This window comes from Molothrus ater, chromosome 2, assembly GCF_012460135.2.
Source record: "Molothrus ater isolate BHLD 08-10-18 breed brown headed cowbird chromosome 2, BPBGC_Mater_1.1, whole genome shotgun sequence".
In the NCBI taxonomy this organism is placed as follows: Eukaryota; Metazoa; Chordata; class Aves; order Passeriformes; family Icteridae; genus Molothrus; species Molothrus ater.
In genome coordinates, this window is record NC_050479.2 from 46,918,544 (window position 1) to 46,937,942 (window position 19,399).

The 19,399-nt window shown below is 35.8% G+C and overlaps 1 long non-coding RNA gene across 1 annotated transcript in view; it reads right to left on the reverse strand.

The window, feature by feature from the left end:
• LOC118684049 (uncharacterized) overlaps positions 1-19,016 on the reverse strand; it is a 101,932-nt gene extending 82,916 nt beyond the window's left edge. Inside the window, exon 1 of the long non-coding RNA XR_008508949.1 lies at positions 18,987-19,016. This is a non-coding gene — a long non-coding RNA (uncharacterized LOC118684049). The remainder of the gene's footprint in view (positions 1-18,986) is intronic.
• Positions 19,017-19,399: the final 383 nt, after the last annotated feature.

The window sequence follows — 19,399 nt, forward strand, 5'->3', positions numbered from 1 at the left end:
TGAAATGGCCATATGGTTGAACCATCAGCCAGGGAACAAAGTAATTGTCCCATGGATAACAATAATGTGAACATTCTCTTGAAATATTCAGCATCATTTCCAAGTTTGAGGCATTTTGTCATGTGGCAATTTCTCAGTGGATTTTTTCCTGGCTTCTACCTTATTAGTGAACAGCACTGCGTTCTTCCTTTTCACTAAAGTTTCTTCTATCCCATGTATTTGAATTAAATATAAAGGGTGGTGCAAGAAAACAGTGAATTATTTTTTATTTATTAAAAATAAAGGGTAGTGAAATTTTTAGTTTCATACTGATTGTGGTTTAGTGTTAGTATTTGCAGGATTGTTCTTATACTTCTATGCATTCCACATTTATTGGAAATAACCATCTCTCCTTAGAATTAAAAGAAATGAAAGAAATTAAAAGAAAAAACTATTCCTGGTATTCTTGGTTAAACAAGAACAAATAATCATCTTGAATACTCCTGTCAATATATGCAGCAAATACATTTAATGCAGACTTCTATAATTTTCCTTTTAAAAAAAGAAGAACTTTATAATTTGCTTGTTTTTCTCTCGCCATGTAGCTGTTTATTGTCTACAGAGAAAAGGATTGTTAGAAAATATCTTACCCCTTTATTTCCTTTCTTCCCCGATTCTCTGGACAAATTATGATTCTCAGTAGTTACACCATAACTGTTCTTAAATAGCTTGACAGACCTCATATCCAGCTCTCAATTTGAATTCAAGTAATATTTGATGGAAAGAAGAGTGTGAACTAAAAAAATCTTTGAAAGAGAAAAATAAATTATACTGCTAAGGTCTTCTGAAGATAAGGTGAAACATGAACATTTAATCTAAGGAGATTAAAACACAACCGAAAATATATATACATAAATTTAAAAACAGGCTTCCTTTGGAGGGAAAATAATAATTCCAAAACAACAAAAGAAACAATACAAAATTTAGATATTAACTTGGGAGAATTAAAAACTTGCAAAAAACCATAGTTCTGGTAGGTGTTGACGGGACAGTAGATAGCAAAATAAATATGAGTTTGATATGCCTTTGCCTTAGAAAAGATGCCTGTATGTTTTGGAATATATATGCAATTTTATTAAGAAAAGAAATGTCTAAAATAGTTACATTATATAAGTTCCTTATAAACCGTTACAAATATTATTATACCTACTAGAAAAGAAATTAATAAGTTGAGAAAAATAACAAACATTAAATCCTCATTAACATGATAATCTTCAGAGCTGCTAGTAAGGGCAATAAAAAGAATCTCATGAACAACTGAAATTAGCACAAAACCAAGACTTGCTTGACATTTGGAGAGGAAAAAATGGTGTAACTGTGTGAAGACGTGTTTCTTTTTTTCTGTTTCTTCTGTTTTTTGGAGAAGAAATGTTTACAAATACAGTAGATTTATAAGCAGTTATTTGTTTAAAAAAGACAAAACAAGTTGTCTCTATTTTCTATCAATATATATATGAGAGCAAGAAAGCACTCCAAATTCCACTACTGATACTAGCTTTAAAGAATACCAAAGTAGACACTATATGGTTAACATATGACCTTTACCTACTTGTTTAAGATTGCAGTGGCTGTAGACTTAGCAGGACATTCTGAACAAAGGTTACAACAAACCATGTGACATTTGAAGACCATGTAAAACTAGAGATGCAAGTAGGCCCAAACAGCAGTGTATTCATTCTCCACAGTCTTTACTTTCAGGGTCTTCCTAGGTGCTTTCTTTTTTGACTGTATGAAAGCTTATTTGCTGCCATTTTACTCAGCCAGTGTGCAGTTATTAAAAGTTACTCTCAGTTTGCAAGACAGAGCACTGTGACCATAACCTTTCCTTTCATGGAAACCTTTTAATTCTCATTCAGTTCTCTTCTTTTAACTGAGGTTGGACCTACATCAAGAAGGAATAATATCTTCATGCCCTTAAACATAACCTCTTCATTTTTTCCTACCGCCTGTAGCATTCTATCCTTGTCCCAGGTGTACAACAAGGTCAAAATCATGGTCCCTCCTACACTGTTAGTCAGAGATGGCCTCGATGTGGGATTCCTATTGCATTTCTGATCCAGATTAGATAGTCTTTCAAGTTGTGTGACTGAAATACACATAAAATTTTCCATGAAAAAGACAGTGTCAGCACTTCCTGTCCCCACTGAAATTCTCAGAAGTTCAATGTCCCTTCTTTGTTATGAGTAGTCTGAAATTTCAAGTCATCTTTTTGTGTCAGTAAGATTCGTCTTGAGTATTTTTATGCCTTGGAAGTGTTTGTTTGTTTCCCATTTTCTCAAAAGGTTTGCATTTGAACTCAATTTAAGTGAGAAAGGGAAAAGCTAGACTTCTGTCTTGGGATCTTTACCTCTAAATCTAAATAAGTATATCACTCTAGTTATATTTTTATGTTAGTATGTTTTCATTCCTTGCATATTTATTAGCTATGTTGCACATGACTAAAACACAAGCCTCTCTTTTGAAGTGCAATTCATAAATATCAAATGAGAATTCTTAGTCTGTAGTTCGACTTCGTATATTGAGAATTCAGGTGGTGAGCTGACTAAATTGATTTTTTTTAATTGAAGATAAGAAAACCATATGGTTCATCACAGATGAATTAATATTTGAAGGGACTGTATGAGCCTCAGTTTTGCATCCAAGATTCTTCAAGTTCAATCACTCATTCATCTTTTTCCATTTTTGTTATAAAGCATTTTTAGGTTTAAATAAAAACATTAAAAATAAAATAAAAATTTTTGAATTATCTATACAGACTAAAATTTAACATTTTTGAGTGAAGCCACACTTCAGTCTACTTTTCCACTGCACTTCCTGACCAAAGATGAGAGCATAATTCAATACATATAACAAAGCCATTAGATTTAGGCTATTCCAGATAAACATGTAAAAACATAATAAAAAGATAAACTACTTCCAAAGAAGATGCTGCTATGATTTCTTTCTTCCCAATAATGAAAATTACTCATACAAATGTACATTTATATAGTTGAAGTTAGATTAAGAAATGATGGATCAAAAGACAGTATTTGTATCACTTGAAAGTCATGAACAAAGTAGTCATATATGTCCTAACTCTGTGATAAAGTTTAGTATTAAAAGAGATAACAAAGTTACTTCCATTTGTAAACATTACATTTCAATGTTGTGTTCATTCATTCTGTTTGGATGAACTATTTCAAGATTAAGCTTTAAAAACACTTGTGGGGCTCAGACAGACTGAGAAAAACCAACCTCCCAAATATTTCTCCTCAGCTGTACTTCATGCTAAGAAATAGAATAACATTAAATATAATAAATATGCAACTGAAAAATAAGACTAGACAAAAAAGGTTCCTTAATGCTTCTCTTACCCTGAGAAAATGATTTTTAAATAGCGAAATAATAAAATGAAGTTTAAAATCTAATGAATTCAAGTTAAAGAGCTATGCTGTCCTCAGAGCTTATCATCCATGAAAGACAGAAAACCAGAAATGCTTACTTAAAGCAGATTTTAGAGATGCCTTGTCCATTATCATTCTCAAAACAGGATTATCACCAAGACAAAGCCAGATCAGTCAGATTTGAAGCAGGAAATATCCACAGACATGGTTTTTAATGCATCCCCTCTGGACAATATTTTACAGTGGTGAACTTTCTGCCAGCTGGAAAGGTTTTTCCTGATGTTTAATCTCCCCCTCAAAACAACTCTGCTACACCATCTGCAACAACAGGGAAGCATTTGAATCTGCTTTCTTTGAAACTGCCCTCCAAAAAATTATAATGTCAGTTCATGAGGCTCCTCTCCACCAGACAGTTCTTTCAGTTTGACCTCCTTCACAGGTCATGCTCTAGCTCTCTCACTATCTTGGTAGTTGTCCACTGGGCCCTGCTCAACCTTTTTTTTCTTTTGAGGCATTTTTGCCATGGGGCCAAGTAAAATACAACTGGGCCTGGTAATTCAGATGTAACCTCCTCAGGGCTAAGATGAGATAATAAAAACAATGGGATAATGATTTTACTCAACTTCTTGCTCTCCTCTTCCTAATGTAGCCTACTATACACTAAAGCTGCAATAAAAGGCACACTTTGGGCTTACCATAATCTTAGTGCCTGCAGTAACACTGAAGTGCTTTTCAGCTAAACTATTTTCAGCCATTTTATGTTGTTCTCAAGCATATGGTCACTCTCACCAAGGTTCAGAACTTTGTACTTCTCTGTGATGAAGATGAACATGCAAATTTAATTGCTAATAATGTTGAAAATGTTGTATGTGAATCCTCCTGCAACAAGACATCGAAAATATTTCATCATACTGAGTCTTCATCTATTGTGTGATTTAACCATTTGGATAGTGTATATTATATTTTCCTATATGTGTGTGCTTAAGCCTGGAACCTGCTAAACTGATGGAATTTTAGGTGAACACTAAGATTCCCAACTAGGTCAGTCCCAAAGCAATATTTACAGGAGCTAAATATATGAACCCAATTGACTATTTCTGTGCCTAAAATGTTACAATGTTGTGTACAGAAGGCAGCTGTTAATTTTATTCATTCTAGATCATAAACAAAACATAATATATTCTATGTCTCATTGTACAGAATAAGTACACCCAAATATTCGGGGAAATAAGATTAGACTGATCATGTTTGATACCAGTTTTGTGGAATCATTTCATAGTTCTCCAACCCAAGGTTCACTGTGCCTTTCTGTGTTGCTTGTGCTGGTCTTCTAAGCTTTCATCATCTCCTTTACTGCTGGGTCTTAGAACTCAGAAATCTCAGTGGTTTCTGCCCTTCACCACACAATTTATTTTCTTAGCTGCAGCTACAGTCAGTAGTGATGTGGCAGTGGTATCTTCAGAGCTCTGGATTCTTCGGTTCTACAGACCAGATGTAGCACTAGCACTTAGGACAGTAGTAAACCAGTACAAACTTCTGAAAAATCCTTCATAATGACTAAATAAAATTGAAATGTATCTTTCCATTTATTTTATAGCCTGAAGATAAGGAGAATAATCAAATATATTAGTTACAAGAAGATTCAAACTGCCAATATTTCAATGTAACATTTTTGATGGATGTGGAGTAATCCACTATGTAGGTAAACACTATGTAGGTAAAATATTGCCATATACAACATGGTAATCAAAGATGTATTTCTGGTGCAAGTTGGAACAGCCTGAAGAAAATCTGATTAATTAGTTATGGCAGTTTACTGTGTTTCACTGAGAAGTTATACACTGTAAAATTTTAACTGAATTGAGGAATATTCTTTAGCTGTTTGTCCTATGAACTTCTGAGATTGTTTACAGCTTCCCTCTAGCAATAAGAAATAGTTTTCTATGGCATTGACCTTTAAGCAAAGAAGACTTTCTAAAGTACTAGAAAGAAAACAGCTGACATAAGCTCTGTGAACTTTAAGAGAACTAATAAGAAAAGATCTTAGTGCAGATGTGAAGACAGACTCTACTCTCATCATTGTGCTGTAATCAGTATTATGTGAAGGTAGACTAATGTATTCCTCCTCAGTGTTACAAGACTTAAAGGACCTAGCAAATAAGTTCTACCTTCAGAGATATTGCAGAGTCTTGGTGGAGGCAGGACTCTTCTTCCTTGACCTTGGACATTTAAATATTCAGTGTTAGGATCATTTTTGTCCATGATTAACTAAGGCTAATTTAACAGGCAGCAGATAGATTGGTAATCACCAAAGGAAATTCATACGGTTTTAGATCAGAGCTCAAATTTCTATTAATTGCCCTACAGAGCCTTTATTTCTCCTGCTGACTAAGAGCAGCCTAGGATGATTAGCACAAAAGTAGAACTCAGAACACCTTTCTGCTATTCACACCTAAAGTCTGTTTCAGCTGGGGTGCTGTAGGGTGTCTGAGATATTCTTGCGGGCATATGAAAGAGAACATAAAGACAATTCATGTTTGATTTTTATTCTGAAAGGACAAGTGGATCTGAGGTAGGATACCTAGCAAACTCAAATGTTTAGAGGTGCTTCTGTGTAGGCTATTGAATTAATACCTCCAGATTCTAAGACAGCAGAAGTCATGGCAAACATCCACCATCAAAGTTTAAGGATCTTTATTCTTAGGGTCTGAAAGCAATTTTTAATAAAAATACCTATGCTGTCCATCACACTCTGTTAACTGAACCTGTTTCTGACACAGTGTTGGTAGTGTGCTCGACCTGAAGGAGTCTTTCAAAGGTATTTTGTAATTTTTATAACATTGCTTCATTTATTTAAATTAGTTGAACCAAAGCCCATAGTAGAATAGCAAAGTCAAACACTTTTGATCATACATATCCATGCTATAACAGGCTGAGTGAAATTTACAGAACATTTTGTTAAATGACTGGTATTTCAATGACACTTAGAAAATTGGAAATGGAATAAGTTTAATTCAAAATTAGTATTAAAACACAGATATGTTACTGCATTCAAGAATGTATTCACTTTATATCATGTTTACACATGGCCTCAATTTATTTTCTGGTTTTATGGCAATTAACCACTGTTAGAAGTATTCAAACTGCTTCACTTGATTTTTTCTGAATGTTATTTTTTTATTTGCTCTTATTTGTCAAAGTTGTTATTCCTTCTTAGACAATTAAAAAAAAATCATCAAAATTGTTTGCAATGGTTTCTCTTAATGAGCTGTCATGACACACAGCTTAGCAAAAGACATAATTGTGTGTGTGTACAGAATTAATAAAAATAGATTCTATAAAAGCCACATAGTTTTATCATTTATATCCTTTATTTCAGTACTTAAAGTTTCTGAGTACCCTGGGATGTTTTCCAGCAGAATACATTAATGCATTATGTTACTCACAGGACAATGGATTGCTTTTGACTTGCTTTTGATGTATGAAGTATCTTCTTGGATGGGAGAAAGATTGTTCATCATGAAATATAATTAATTTAGCAAAATGAACATTTCCTCCTTAGTGTCTTCATCTCCTTATATTTTGCTCTACTAATGCTTAGTTTTACATGTTGCTGTTCCTATACAGTTGCCACAACATAAGAGACAGTTATATAAATAATGTCTATAATTAAGTTATTCTATTTTCTTTGATTTCACCAAAATTTTATCTAGTATTTTAATTAAAACCTGTAGTTTGGTTTTGTTGTCTTTTCAGTATTTTCTTCAACATTTAATTCATGTTTTAATTAATTAAATCAACTCCCTAACTAATCAAGGTCTTATTCTAAAATCAAATTAATTTTCTTCCACTCCAGGCTGCAACATCCAGTTCTCCAATTCAAAACCAGTGTATGGCCAAGTCTTCCACAATGTCTACACTACAAAGAGGAAACATTAACAATGCACTTGTATTTACTGCAAGTATATAACTGTAAGTTTGATGGCTTTCTGATAAGAAATTTTACAGAAAATGGGACCACAGAAAAGTTGCTGGCCTAGATTTATTAAATCATTTTGTGTAGTAAAACACAGGATACCACATTAGCTATTTTGGAGAAGGTGAGAATTGGAGTAAGAATTATGTGATGCAAGTGACTTTTGAGATGGAGAGTATGCGTCAGACTCAGCCTATTAGAGGTATTCAGATATGATAAGCTCAAAGAGGTATTCTGTTTTATAACTTCATGTATTATTTTTTAGGGGAAAAGAATCTGTGAAGGAAATTTATTTGTGATTGCTGTGGTTTGACACTGGCCCAATGTCAGGCACCCATAAAGGCCACTTGCTCACATGCCCCTGCCACAGCTGGGCAGAAGAGAGGAAACAAAAAACGACAAAGTGCTCATGAGCTAAGCACCAGGACAAAACACTTCAAGGGCAATAAAGGCTCAGCTTAAAGTTTCAAAGTGAATTCATTTCTAACAGAATCAGAGAATGATAATGGGAAGTAAAATAAGCCCTCAAAAACCTTTTTTTTCCCTCCCTCCTCCCCCCCGACAGTACAGGGAGAGATGGCATGGAGTTTTGGTCAATTTGTCACCCGAGGTTTTCTTCCACTGCTCTGGGAGAGGAGTCCTTCCACTGTGAGACCATGGGGTCACTTCCCAAGGAAGAGTTCCCTCTGAACTTCTCTAGCATGGCTCCAATCTCCCAAGCAGCAGTCTGCCCAAAACTGCTGCAACATGAGTCCTTGCCATAGGCAGACAGTCCTCTCAAAACTGCAGTGGCATGTGGCCACAGAGTCCAGTCCTCCAAAGGCAGGCTGCTCCAGAGAGAAGAGACCCTCTCTCTTCACCAGATCTCCCACAGGATCACAGCCTCCTCCAGGCATCCACCCACTCCAGCATGAGCACCTCCCCCACGGGCTGTGGGTGGATCTCTGCATCCCCCTGGACCCCCATGGGCTGTAGGGGCACAGCTGCTTCACCCTGATCTCACCACAGCTGGCAGAGGAATCTCAGCTCTAGTGCCTGGAGCACCTCCTTCCCCTCCTTCTCAGACCTCACTGACCTTGATGTCTCCATGTTGTTTTCCCTCACATTTTCTCACCTCCTCCTCCTCTCTGGCATGCCCCTCTTTGCTTTGATTTTCTTCTTAAATGCGTTATCACAGAGGTGTTACCAACCTCTCTAATTGTCCCAGACTTGGCCAGCAGCATGTCCATCTTTAGAGGCATCAGGGAGTGGCTCTGCTGGATATGGTGGAAGCTGCCAGCAGCTTCTCACAGAAGCCACTTCTGTGGTCCTCCCCGCTACCAAAAGCTAGGCTGTGCAAAACCAACACATTTATGTTGTGTTGTGCCTGTATAAGTTGGACTGTTCTGTTCCCCCTATCATGCAATGGTTCTGCCCTGATTCTCCCTTCCCTTCTTTATGCTGCCAGTTTTCCCAACTCTCCCCCAGCTGCCTTGGAGATTATTGCACCCTTTCTCAAATCCCTCCCCAGTGCCCTGTCCGTCACTCGATGCTACCACCCTTCTCTCTAGAAACTTCCAGCTAGAGTCGAGTGATTGGTTCGGGGACTGGGGCCCCACCCTCAAGGTATCCCCATTGGTGTTCTCCCTAAGTCAATCTTTTGTATCCCACTCCCCTCTGAAACCCTATTCGTCCAAGGACTGACTCCTCCCTTGTTTTCCTCCCTCCTTATCAGCTGTTGCAACTCCCCCCCCATTCTTCTTTGGCTGTTGGTTCCCGTGGGACTCAAAAAACCTAGATTCACCACAGCTGGAGAGCGCTCTCTTATTTCTGCTGACTGTAGCCATAAGCCAAGCCACAAGGTAGCCTGCTGTGCTACCACAAGGTAGTGCTGCTGTCACAGCACAGAGCGTTTGCCTTAGGTGGCTGTCCCGAACCACGGAGATCAGGATAGTGCCCCTGTACTGCTAGCGGTGCTGGATAGCTAGCCGGGACGTCCGAGAAGGATGATCAATCTTTCTCCAGCTGGACCACTTCACATTTACATTAAGTTGAAGAAAATCTAATGCATCAATGAAAATCAGACAACTGACTGGAAAGTGTGAGTTCACCTTGAAGAACAGGCAAATGAACATGAAGTGAAAATAAGTGCTGCAAAATGTGAGGAAGAGGAAGTAGAGCTTAATAGCTACAAAAATACATTGTAATATAAATAGAAAAGTCTGCTATATGAGGCCTCTTTGTGGCGAGTGGCTGTCTGTACAACAATGTTCAAAACTACCACAGGCACATTTACATATTATCACTTCAAGCCTGAAAATAAGTTTTCTCAGCAATTATGTGTTTTATGAGAAAAAGATACAAGAAATTATAAAGGAGACTCTAAATGTACGTCAGGTATTTTAGGGGCTTGCTAAGTTCAGTAGGCCAGTGGAGGCAAGGCTGGTGTAGCTCCATGTCCCCAGTTTGTTTTTTTCCTGGGTGATTTTCTTTTTTTTTTTTTTTTTAATATCCTGCTACTTTCTTCAGTTTTCTAGAGAGTGTATCTTAGCCTTAATTATACTACTGATCAATATCACCACTTTTGTATTTGGTAAGTGGGGATACTCTTCTAGTATCTCAACTTATAAACTAGTTTTAAGCATTCCCTTAGGGTTTTTAGGTCATTCTGGTAATGAAAACTTCTCTTTTTGTGTTGTACTTTATTTTTCATCATATTTAAAATCCCAAATGTCTTTATAAAATTCTAGGATTTAAAAAAAACCCATACTTCATTATATTTCTTCTTAATGAGGATTAGCTTACTCGTCTTCATAAATAAAGTACTCTGCATTGCCGGTAAAGCAGTATTTCCACATGAAAGATAGTTTTATCATTGCACTGAATGTACCTTTCCCTAAAGAATAAAAGGGAAGAAAGATTCCTATGGTTCTTTCTTCTCCCTTTTCATTCTTGCCTGTGTTTACTTTAATCATTTAGAAGCTAAGAAACTCAAGATTAATTCCCTTAGAAACTGAGATTAAATGATGGACAAAGCATGCAGGAAAGTTCTGAATAAATTGCATTCAAGTGAGCAGACCAGAATGGTTGCCTGCAGATTGCTCCTTAATAAAATTTCAGCATAATCAAAAAGCAAGGTCACATGCAAACAATTACTGCCAGCGGTGGTGGGACTTGCTCTCAGCAAGTTGGCTTCAAATAGATGTAAATTTTTTTTGTACTTTATGAAAAAACGTAGGCAAAGTGTATCAAAGGGTAATGAACGTTTCTAAAACTGGTGACATCGGGTTCAACCCACATCCAATCGCACACACATACACTCAGCTTAAGTATACACACGTGAACACCTAGGCATGCTATGCAAGTGCATGAGGATTGACACATATGCACAAGGCTTCCACTGAAAAGGAAAAACAAGACCAACTATTGACCAAAGAAGTAATGAAAACAGAGAATACAGTGTGCACAAATTATAGTGGGAGGGGAGATGCCAGTTTACATTTATATATATTGAAACAAACTTTTATTTTCCCAAATACTAATTTGGTCCTTTTGTTGAAACGGGGATGTTTTAAAAGCAAAAGTGTCTAAAGTAGAGAAGCAAAACAGCTCAGTTAATGTGCTGCTGATTTCCGCACAAGGCCTAACGGAACATATATATCACATAAAAGAAGATGAAAAAAAGAAAAGTTAGTGACAGTTTTCATTTGTATTTCTTTAAGGAGATCTTTGTAGTTTTTTGCATGAGTTAGCAGTTTAGAGAATAATCAGTTTTCACTACTTGCTTTTCATAGAGCTGTTGAAAGACTTTATTTCTAAAGTTGAGCTCAGACAATGTCCTTCTGTGTGCTCTGGGCAACTTACTTATTTTGAAAATGTGGATCATTATATGTTATGACACAGCTTAATATTTCCCAATAACGAGGCTCTACTCTGCAACTATTACTACTGTCTCAATCACACAATGGAAGAATAAAATTTTTAAGGACTTTGTAGTAGAAAAGTTCAGCCCTATAGCTGCTTGGAATGGATAATTTATACCAACCCCTACAGTACAAGGAACTGCATTGTTACCCATTAATGTGGCATCAAACATACAAAAAGAAGTGTACAATTGTAAAAACGATGGTAAATTTAAGCCACAGAGTTACCTTGCTTATAGAAAGAAAATGCTGGAGCCATGAGAATGTCAGTGAAAATCTTCACAGCCTAAGATATATTTTTATAATGGGAAAATAAAATAGAAAATTAAATCCTGAAGTGCAGTTTTTCCAGGGAAAGTTGCATTAATTTTTTTACAAATGTCTTTATTTATCATGAATAATGACTAAACCATCGTGTGCAGAAAGAACATGAATACTGACATATATTTTTATTGTGACTACGGTGCCATAAAACTGATTTACTCAACAGAGAGAGGTAAAAAAACAAAAGAGAAAACCACAACAAAAATACTCTATTTCTGAGGGGAAAAAGAAAGGAAAGCAAGAGGCAGTTTTCCCCAGTAAGAAAGACAGCAATTTGGGATTTCTATGCAAAGAATTGAGGAAGCTTTTTGTTCATTTCTTTGTAGATTTGTGTAAGGGTTTTTGCAATCCAAAGGACTTATTTCATTTTCTTAATATAAAATAATACTATTCATTTGAATTACTACTGAAATTTTCACTAATGATTTTTTATAAGTTGTTGATGTTATATGAAACATATGGTTGTCTAGTAATGAAAAGGTCATATAGATAAGTAACAGAAATGTGCAACAACACTTTAAAATATTTTATAAACAGCAGCAACTGTTTCATTTTAATTTCTATAAATTTTGCCATCTTTAGTAAAAGGTTAATACTAAAGGTGTTCACTTAAGTATTCAGGAAAATAAAAAGAGGAGTTGAGCCTATCTACTCATGAGTGGTGCCTTATTCAAATTAACTTATCTTGAAGGGAACTGAAACCTAGTACACATCTTAGTTTACCATCCTAACCTGATTTGAAGAGGGAGTGGAGAATGGCTTTAATGTTGTTTATATCATGAATGTTTCTGCTGTACAGCCATTTCCTTCACTTCTCCTGCTGCTGTGAAGCGTCTGCACCTTAAAGACAAGGTCAGACAGACTCTGGAGAGGAAAGAGGGTAGCAGGGAAGGTGCTTTAGCTGTCCCCAGTAGTGTTAGTGTGATAACACCAACTAGAATGACTGGGGCTAATGAAGGAGAAAGAATTATGTCAGTCTTGCTTTGGACAATCACTGGCAAGAGCTGGTCAAGAACTAGCATATCCAAGCTAAAGAATGCCAGCAAACACATCTATTAAAAGACTAAAGAGATAGTGTGGGTCTTCAGGATTGCTTTGAAAGGAACAATCACTTTCAGATGGAAAGTGCTAAGAGTGGACAGTTCAGATGGAAGCCCAGTGCTGAGGCTCTGCTGGCATTACAGAAAACACTTAGATGCACATGAGCCCATATCTTGGCCTGTCAGCCTGTCCCAATCCTCATGGCTCTGCTGGCCGTGCTGGGACTGTGTCGCCAGGGATCTGCCATCCTGTGCTGCAATTGATAGCAAGGCTAACTTTTTAGGTTGAAGCAAAAGTTTCTAACCTTTCCCCATCTATCTGAATTCATCTTAACTTTCATTCACCACACAACCAACATGCTAACATGCACGGCATATAAGTGTACATTGGCTTAAAAATAAGCTACCATGTAATATTTTTTATTGCATTTTTAAGAATACAGTTTCAAAATGACCCAAGCCTTCCATTTTGCTCATACTTTATTACATAGAGAGCACCTTATTGTATAAGAAAATAATAAACTGCTGCAGACATCTTTTCACTAAAAATCCTTTCTTTAGGATTTTTCCTTCTGAGAAGCTAAGAGGCCCCAGAGACAGAATGTAAACAATGGTTATCTACTGCTGTGGAATGCAACAGGTGGATCTTTGATTGGCCCATCTTGGATGTTTATAATTAATGACCAATCAAGGACCGAGCTATCTCAGACAGAATCTGAGCGAGCTGCCTTTCTTATCATTCTTTTCTATTCTATTCTTAGCTTAGTTAGCTTTGGAGAAAACCTGTCCTTCTTTTTCTTTTTAATATAGTTATAATGTAATATATATATATCATAAAATAATAAATCAAGCCTTCTGAACATGGAGTCAACATTCTCGTCTCTTCCCTCATCCAAGAACCCCTGTGAACACGGTCACAATAAATTTCCATAATTTCCTGTTTTGTGTGTATGCCTGTTTACCTGTACTTATGCCTAGCTTCAGAACTCATGGTAGGAGCAAAGAAGTTTCATGTAGCTAGAATTCTTGTCTGATGTGAATGCTTGTCAGATAGGTGGGAAGTTAAATCAAAACAGATTCAGCAAGCTGTACTCTTTGTGTCAACATCTGAATACATAGGAGATATATATGAGCTATGGAAAAACAGCACTATGATGTAAATACAGTGCAATAATGTTTTTCTGTTTTGTGCTTTTTAATGAAACCTGGAGAAGCTGAATAACAGAATGAATTCAATCCTGAAAGCATTCGAAAAAGCAAGTCTTCTATCCTTTTTTTTTTTCCACACCCGCATTCACTCACAGTTCTTTTACAGAGTGAAGAACCAAAGAGTCTGTATTCACATAATATGATAAAAGCGTGCTGCTCTGTTATAACTGGAACTTAGAGAGTGATAATGGAGATAGCTGCTGAATCATTAATATAGTCACAGGAGAGAATAAGACAATACTTTTGTAATTAAATTTATTTCAGGAGCAGCATGTTCTCTTAGATGTTGTTGATATGCTTTAAATCCTTTTCTGTATTTAAATGTCAAAAAAAAAAAAAAAAGAAGCAGCAAGTGTTGCATGGGAGTGTTAAGGAGGAAAAGGGAAAGTTTACATTCAAAATATATGTTTAGCCTGAAGTGTTAGAAAAGCTTCTACTCTGTGTACCCTCAAAGTTACACTATTGATTAAATTAGAATCAGTACATCCTCCTCAATAACCACTCAGTTATCACTGTAATATCATTCAAAAAACTAATAAAGAGACATAATATCTTCAATTGTTAACTATAAGTAATTTTTAAATTTTTAGAAAAGCGTGAAAATCATATTTTTTTTAAGGTGAGAAAAACTAGTGTTCAAGGGGAAAAGTATCTTTATGCTATTCCTCCCATATGAGTTCTAAGTTTTTCTATACTTAAAATCAGACTGATTATGTTCCTTACTAAGGTCAGTTCAAAGACTGCTGTTCTGATATTCTTTCTGTGACTTAGTTTATTGATCACAGCATGGCAGTCTAATTTGAGAACTTATAATGATTATTTTAAATTCTACTCCTGATTTTGGTCTAATCAGCACATTATCTGATTAAATAAGAAAGTAGCTGCAGATTAAAACTTCTAAATGAAGGTGTATTCCTATGAAAGAGGCATTTATGCAACTATTATGCTCAGTGGAGAATTGGGTAACACCCTCAAGGGAGCCTATGGGCGCCTTTATACAAAGCACTTAAGTTACCTTCTCAGTTGCCAAAATTTCACATACCTGGAGTTATTTTTCTTGCTTCAAGGTCTGGCTTCCTGTATCTGGGCCAAAACCGTGCAGGTCTCCATTTGGTATTGTTCCTGGATATCCTTGGGAATGCATGGAAATGGATGCCCACCTCTGGGTAACTGAAAGGCTCATTTGTTTTGAGTAACACCTTTGTCAACACTGAACATTTTGATGTGGGGTGAAATTTTAGGAAATTATATAATTGTGTTGTACTGGCATGGCAGAGACATGCATGAGGCTCTTGGGCACTACATGGGACAGAAGGGAGATAGATGCTATTCCAAGGTAGCAACTGGAGATAGGCTAGGATAAGCTGGGACATTCAGACACTTCTAATCAGCACCATTTAGGCAACAGAATTAAATTCTGGTTCACTGTTAGATATAATGACAGCTTCCACATCTAAAGAACTCTTCAGTTTGCTATACAGATGCATATAGTTTTATTTAAGAAGACTTAAAAATAGCTGCTGGAAGTTACTACAAAGGACTTATGGAGGACCAATGCCTTTCTGGAGCAACAATTGGATGCCAGGCAGGTTACTATAAGCTTTAGTAGCTGTAATATTCAGTACTTATGTTTGGACAACTAAATTTGGCCCCTGCCTCACACACTGATATTAAAATGTGAATATCCTGAACTTCAAATTACTAGGAATCATCTGAGAGTTCCTAAGGCATAATAAACATCTTCAAAGGAGAAGACAGGGGACACATAGAGAGCCAGACCTTTCAAGAAGACTCATGTTACATTCATGCAGAATAGCCCAAGACATCTCAAAGAACACTGGGTGTTTAAGTGCAGGAAGAGGAATCAAGTCATAGATGTTTATATCTGAAATATTATCATTCACTTGTTCTAAGCACATAGAGCCATCTAAAGGAAATCTAAAATACATTAGTTGAATTATGCTTTTGTGAGCCTCATTCTCTCTTTTTACTTACAGGAAAACAAACTGCTTTGTCTTACATCTGCATATGTAAACATGGGTGAGATTAATCTTGTTCTCAGTGTGAATGAGACATCATTTGCAGAAATGATGCCAGGTTATGATTTGTTTCTACTCCTGTGGTTACTAGTTGCACTAGAAACTCCATGTAAGTAAATGTTGAGATAAATTACCAGTACATAAAACACTTCAGTAAAGGAATAAGGTTAACTATGGTCTTGCTGTGTTCTTGCAAAAAATGTGGTTTTATTTTTCATCTGAGTTGTACCAAGACAATTCAGGACATTGAGGAAAAGACAGACCTTGAAGAGTTTAAGGAAAGAATGAAATGCATGCTCTTCTCAGAAAGGTAACAGGAACAGACATATTTGTGGGAAAAAAAGAGCAATAACCACGGAAAAACAATCATGCTGACTGCTGATTTTGACAAAGGATGGGGAAGATATAAGATAATAAATGCATAGGAATACAGGGAATCAGTGCCCACTGATAAGGAGCAAGGACTGGATACTGTCATGTCTGAGGCAAAATTTTGTAGAGCTGTATTTAACAAGATCAACTTAGTAGCAAAATCCATGTAAGAGGAAACATTGAAGATTTAGTAACAGGAATATATGTTAATATATGGCATATATGTTAATATATGTATGGATGGCTTATATTTTTTCTTTAGCTTTTCCTTTATTATAAAGCCTTCAGGCAAATTATTTGTGAAATGGACTTTCCAATCTTGAATGATCTTCTGCAGAAATGTACAATTTCAGTTTTCATTTTACATTTTTTTTTTAAATAAATTTAGTCCTGCTGGTGAATTTGCCTGAGCTGAACATCCTTAATATTATTTCTGTAAAAGTTCTTATACAATATATTGACTAAGTTAAATGATTAGTTGTCTCCAATTACTTCAACTGCGCTTATGCTTTCTTTCTTTAGAAAAATCTATTAGAAATTATTACAAAGTGGCACTTGAATTTCTTTTCAGATGCAGTTTTTAATTTTAATAAATTATGTTTCTTTTAAATATTCTTGAAAGGATTTCTTGTTCTTTGTTTCATTTTTAATGAATTTTTGCAACTCATTATGATATATTGTAAAAAAGTTTTTGAGATATTTGAGAGTGTTATAAAGTAAAGAAATGTTTAAAGTGAGACATTTCAACAGAAGTGGAGGTTTGACTAGGCCTTAGAGAATTTTAATGGGAAAATCATCAGAAATAGAATATACTGATGTTTTAAACCATCAGTGATCCTGGACTGAGAGAAAGAAAAACTTAAATTTTTCACAATTGCTGGTCCTTTATTCTTGTTTTACTCTTATGAATTCACATACGAAATAAAGCAACTTATGTATGAATGAATAGATATGCTTCCTGTATATAAGCTAATCCACTTAGAAAACTAAAGCATATAGGAAGAAAACAGTCCAAAAATATGTGTATGTCATTCAAGGACATCTTTCTTTCATCTTTCCATTCTAGAATGAGCCACTGTTATCAAAATCATTCTATGGGAATTTTATGCAGTATCTCAAAAAAGGTATTTTTAAGCTTTCTACTTCAGTTTCTGTCCAATCATGTCAAGTCATTGAATGAATGAGGCACTGAGTTCATGGTGGGCACGCTGCTACTGCAGTGCCGTGGTATGGAGCACAAGAGCTTGGAGAAGTTTGGAGCACCATTCTGTTAGCTTGGATGTAGTATCAGATTTATATAATGCCCTGACTTCCACCTTGGTGACAATTGGGTTAGCACAGGTCAAGACAACATCTGTCTGAAGACATATCCTAACACACAGCTTAGCAATACTGCCCAAACATCAGTCAAAACCCATTTCTATCGAAGCAGGGATGTCTAAAAAGGAAATTTTTTCTTCAGGTATAAAATTTACTTCAAATATCATACCAGAAGCAAAATGCAGGGAAAACCTCTTACTTATTTTACTATCAGGATTCTTGGAAATCCTAGCCATACTGTGCTGCAAGCTATAAACATGCACATACTTTCATAGTACCTGTGTACATGTCTTCATCCAGACCATGGAATAGGAACAGGGAACTCTCCATATTTTCCTCAGAAACAGGTTGCACACCAGTTCCTATCCCAGTAGAGGCTACAGCAGAATCAACCTAACAGTACCAAACTCATCTGTTTCCTGTGATTCTTTGTATTCTTGGTATTGTTGGTTTGTTTCAAATTATTTACTGAGTAGCCCAAAGGGGATTAACAATGGAGCACTAGATATATGTTTTCCTATGTTTCTAGTGACTGAAGAGCTCTATCTTTTTGGTGGCGCAGTAAATTGCATAAGGCTGTTTTAATAATAGGAGCCTGAAACGTAAGATACACAAAATTCTTCCTTCCATTCTCAGTAAATATATATTCAGAAAAAAAAACCAAACAAGGAGACCAAAGCAGCAAACCCCTCCTCACCACATACTTAAATTGTGTTTCTTTGTATCAGATTATATCTATAAAGAAATAACTTAATAAATAAATGTTCTCATTTTTTTTGTCACATTTGTCACTCACAGTAAGTGACTGATTAAACCCATTAAGGATCAACAGCATTGAAGTGATTGTATAGTTTCAGTCACTTGGTGAGAGGGGAGAAAAAAGCCTCATAAAGACTGTTTCTTTTCAAGGATTTGCTTTCTTCTATTGATTCTGATATGGTATTTTTGCTCAATGTTTCAGCTTCTTTTAGGAGGTCTCAGGAATTAAGTACTTAAAAGATATTTCAATTTATTTCATACTACTATTATCTGGTGAATAAAGATCTTTCTTTACTGCAGTGCAAGAGAAATGAAAGCTCTTTAAGCCATTTTGAGTTTGTTTTCAAGCCATATAGTAACAGGACATTTTGCAGTCTACCAGGAGACAAACAATCTGCTCATATTCCCGATAAATGAACAGAGTGATCTTTAGGAACTCCTGGGTTACCATGGATACCATGTATTCTAAGTCACATTGTTTCTGAATTAAAAATCAGTTTTCAAAACTGTTAAACATAACAGAAGCATGCATTTTTTCCTTTGGTTTGTTATATTTTTCTCTTTTGTTTCTGCCATAAAAGGCATAGTAATACTAAAGGTAGGGAAAAAAAATTGCTACTCACCGGCAGTCATTTACAACTTGGATCTTCATCAGTTGAGCTGTCTTCTTTAGTTGCTGAGTGATAATGATTTCATTTTATGCAATTTTACTTTGGACTACTAAAGGTTGCTATGGAAACCTCAACTCTTTTCCCCTCTTCACATTCTTTGAACAGGTAGTAAGTCTCCCTATGTGGGGGAAGTGGCACTGAAACATTTCTTGAAAATCAGCTCCAAATTGCTTTTGCCATTCATAAGGCAATGTGAAACTAAGATTTTTCAGACAGTCTGGTAGAAGAACAAAATATTTTAAAAAACCAGAAAAAGTTTGAATCTCTAATATCTGCCAAACTTCTGTTTTTTGACTCACTGAAATGTCATTTTTTGCTTGATTATAATGGTGAATATAAATGATTCCAGCATTAATCAACATAAT